General features: G+C 44.2%; 1 pseudogene; it reads right to left on the reverse strand.

Annotated features, from left to right (window-relative positions):
* Window positions 1–2,298: 2,298 nt before the first annotated feature.
* Window positions 2,299–3,830, reverse strand: LOC101275779 (lipoyl synthase, mitochondrial-like; annotated as a pseudogene).
* Between the last annotated feature and the right edge of the window lie 571 nt (window positions 3,831–4,401).

Below are 4,401 nucleotides of genomic sequence, written 5' to 3' on the forward strand. Positions count from 1 at the left end.
TTATAATTATTAAACACTTGGCAATTTTATTTGCTCCTGTGTGCTCTGAGCAGGCCGATGGCTGAAAGCTCAGAGACACAGGCCCCATGGTCAAGTACAGTGTTTGGTTTTCAGGATTTTTAATGCTACCTGGGGCAAAGGATCTGGGAAAATGTTTAAATTCTGAGTATCCCTTGCTTCCTACTCCCTCCATTCTTTAATCCCTAAAATAAATGTGGGGTTAGGGATCTGACATACAGTTGACCCAAGGCTTCACCTAATGAAGTGCCCCAGACCCTGGACAGCTGTTGGGAAGGACAGAGTCATGGGAGAGGAGCTGCATTCAAAATCTAGAAAGGATATTCCATGAAACCAGCACCAATCCCTGCTTGCAAGGAGGGAGTGATTCAAGAGGGGGAATGTACAGGGATTCCTGTGTCTTACTTAGGACAGGTTGCCATGTTATATTTCTTTCCCTTAATTTAGTAGGAAGCATCTGACCACAACTGTAGTTGGTGCTGATGCCTCAGGAATAGGGCCTGTGAGGATGGAGGTTTCCAGTGCTGGTACATACACACAGGTAAATTCCCACTTCTATGTTTTAAAACTTCCCTAAAACTCCCCACCAGCGTCATGTTCAGAGCTGGGCCTAGTGAGTAATGGCCCCAGGGGAAGATTACATTTTGCTTTTAGCAGGTTTTCTCCCAGTGGGGTAGGCAAGTAGATGGTCCTCTCTCATGGGCCAGCTTCCCCCCCTTTACCCCAGGACACCCAGCAACAGCAGGTGGGAAGACAGACAGCTTTGGAAAGTTGATTCTGTCTGGGCTTTCCACGTTGCTCCACTGAAAGCTACTGTGGAAAAGAACACAGGGCTTCCCTGGTGGTGCAGTGGTTGAGAGTCCACCTGCCGATGCAGGGGACGCGGGTTCGTGCCCCGGTCCGGGAAGATTCCACATGCCGCGGAGCAGCTGGGCCCGTGAGCCATGGCCGCTGAGCCTGCGCGTCCGGAGCCTGTGCTCCGCAACGGGAGAGGCCACAACAGTGAGAGGCCCGCGTACCGAAAAAAAAAAAAAAAAAGAAAAAAGAAAAGAGCACAAAAGTTTGAGCTCTAACAACCCCTCAGTTTCAAAAATGTATCCGCCTGTGAAATTGTTTCCAGGCCTCAGGGTTTTCTGTCCAGCTCTTCCCAGGCCCTGAGCACCACAGCCAAGCGTCAGGAGGACAGAGCTCCCGCCCACATTCTGGAGACTGCTGTTCTCCCATCAGGCTCATGACTGTGTTTACTGGGACTTGTGCTTATATTCAGGGCTGCTTTACGAGCGTTCACCGTAAGGCCTCTCACCTGGGGGCCAGAAGGGCATTTCGTATTATTGTAGGACACCAGGATACACCACCCCAAAATAGGCCTCTAGACATAAGCATTGTTTTGAGAAAGAGAAGACAGAAGAGAAGCTCTGGAAAACAGAATAAAAGCTGCCTTTTTGTAAGGACAATTTATACTTGTAAAGGAAATATCCATCTGTGAGGGGGTCTCGCTTTCTGGACCAGGAAGAGAAGGATGGCTCTAAGTCAGAAGAGACTTATCCATGGAGAAGGCCCAGGCTGCAATCTGCGTAACGAAGTTTACCCTGTTCACCGTGTCACTGTTCTTGGTCCCCTTCCCACCCCTGACCTGCCCCACCACAGTCCTTTCTCTGATGTAGCTGAAGGTGGTATTTCAGCCTGAATTCTAAGCCGCCTCCCTGAGTTACTCATTTCCCTCGGTGAGTCCCATGTATGTGAGATATACATGTGAATAAACTTCTCTGTGTTTTTCTCTTGGTAATCGGTCTTTTGTTCCAGGGGCCCTGGCCAAGAACTTAGAAGGGTAGAGGAAAAATAATTTTTTCCTACCCTGCAGGGTCAAAGTCATGAAGCACCTTTCCTTTATGCTCTCCAAATAAACTTCTAGCCAGAGATAAGGGGATCCAAGGACAAGGCTGAAACCCACACCAGACATAGGGTGTGTGTGCATGTGTCTGTGTGCACACAGAATTCTAGGAATTTCTTGCCAACCGAATATATTACGTTGTATGGGGGGGTGGTTAAAGGTATTAAATTGTTAAATGCCAATATTTAAATCATACAACTTTTGTAACCTTGATTTAGTCTCCCTCCTCCCTTTTAAATATAGTAGGGTTATAGTCTCCAAATTTGAGAGTGACTTTTTTTTTTGATTTTCTAGACGTTTTTAATGTATTTTTAAAATTATACTCTTAACAGTAAATTCTTACAAAGATGTTTTATGATTACATCATAACAAGCAGTTGTTTACTGGGACAAAGAAGATATGCTAAAAGACAAATGAATTATTATAATTAAATATGCACAACTTATTGACATTTTTCTTAAGACAAAAAGACTGGGACATATCCACTGAAGTCTAGGCATTCTGCCATCACTTCTGTTACCAACTGGAGTCAAAGTTTTAAGATTCCTGTGATCTTGAATGTCTTGTTAAGTGTTAGAGGGCTTCCTTTTTCTTTTAGCTACTAGATTTTTCAGGAAAAATTCACCTGCTTTATGTGAAGAACACACCAGAGGGCCACTTGCAGTCTAATGAAATCCAAGTTCATTTCCTGCTTTTTTCCCAGGATTTGAACTTTTCAGGAGTCATGTATTCTTCAACCTTAAGGTGGCGCTTTGTTGGCTGCATATATTGTCCCAAAGTCAAACAGTCCACATCTGCCTCACGAAGTACTTTCATCGTTGCATATACCTGCTCGTCATCCTCACCTAAACCCAACATTATAGGTGTTTTAGAATAACATCAGGTCGAACTTCCTTGGCATGTTTCAGTACACGTAGAGACTGGTCCAAATTGGCCCGGGGATCACGAACTTTCCTCTGTAGTTCTGGAACTGTTTCTACATTATGTGCATACACATCTGATCCTGACAGAGCAACTTTTTCTGTTGCTTTAAAATCTCAGAAATCAGGGGCGAGACATTCCACAAGGATTTTCGGATTCCTTTCCTTTAAGTAAGGCACCGTCTTTGCAAAGTGCTCAGCTCCTCCATCAGGCATATCTTCTCGATCCACAGACGTCGGGACTACATAATCCAGACCCCACTCTGCAATTGCCTTTGCAGTATTGTAGGGCTCCTTGGCATGCAGTGGAGGTGGATTTCTTGCAGTCTTAGCAGAACAAAACCTACAACCTCTTGTACATGTGTCACCCATCAACATAATTGGAGCAGTGGCATATCCTCTGCCTCCCCAACACTCTCCAATATTGGGACACCGAGCTTCCTCACACCCTGTATGGAGATTTAAATTCTGCATTGTATTTTTCAGCTTAGTGTAATTTTTTCCCCATGGGAATCTCTGTCTTTAGCCATGGAGGTAGTCTTAACCGTTCTCCTTTCTGGCGTTTTATGCCTCCTTTATACTCATCCCAGGTGCTCTTGTCTGCTAGATCACCAGATACAAAATCTTGAAGGTCTGGTCCATTCTGTAAAAATTCCTTTTTTTTTTTTTTTAAATCTGGCAAGGAACTTACTTGACTGGACTGCATAAATATCTTCCAAATACCCAGGGGCCCACGGTGTGGACTGCGCTCCTGCAGCATAGAGACATCCCTCTCTTCTTTTGCTAGCAGGGCCACGGGATCACTAATTCCCAGGAAAAGAGAGATGGAAGAAAAAAGAGAGTGACCTATGTTTAAACGGCCTGGATATGCACCAAAAGTTGCAGTGAGCTTTCATTATGCTGACTGTAAACCAAAAATACATGGTACACAGTATGACAAATACAAGGATACTTGTGGCAACAAGAGGGAAAATTGATAGAAATTAGAAATGTTTTGGAAAATCTGGAAGGAATGTTGTCATAAATATGGAAATTTCTCCTAGAAAGTGTAGGTCCCTCTGTGCCACCAAGGGAGAGTCCTGGTCATCTTTTTTCCTCAGCATTGACAGACAATTTTGGTCTCTTGAAAATTATGTAATTTCGCATTTCTCCATTCCTCACATCACATCAGACACAATGGATACAAAAGCAACTTGAATATTGTTTGGTTCTCTTTAATGCTAATTACTATTAGTACTGGACTATACTCATTGACATAGCTATGGTCTAGAGTTTGAATTTGCACAACCTCAAATCTCAGAGACCAGATCTAGAGGTAGCTAGAAATCTGTGAAGTGTTGACTTTCTAATGCAGAGGCCTGTTTAAAAACAGCTCCCCGAGATGAGGGCTGGAGTGCTTGCCCCTTAAGTGTGCGGATCTGAGAGTTTGGCTCTGAGAGGTGTTTTGGAAATATTTGAATTGGCCTGAATTCCCATGTTCGAGGCAGAAGTGTGGGCCCTCGATATGGATTGTTTGTTGTGGTTGCAGTTGCCAACACTGCTTCTCAAAGTTTAAGAGACGTGTCAGTCAGT

Source organism: Orcinus orca, chromosome 11, assembly GCF_937001465.1.
Source record: "Orcinus orca chromosome 11, mOrcOrc1.1, whole genome shotgun sequence".
Classification (NCBI taxonomy): Eukaryota; Metazoa; Chordata; class Mammalia; order Artiodactyla; family Delphinidae; genus Orcinus; species Orcinus orca.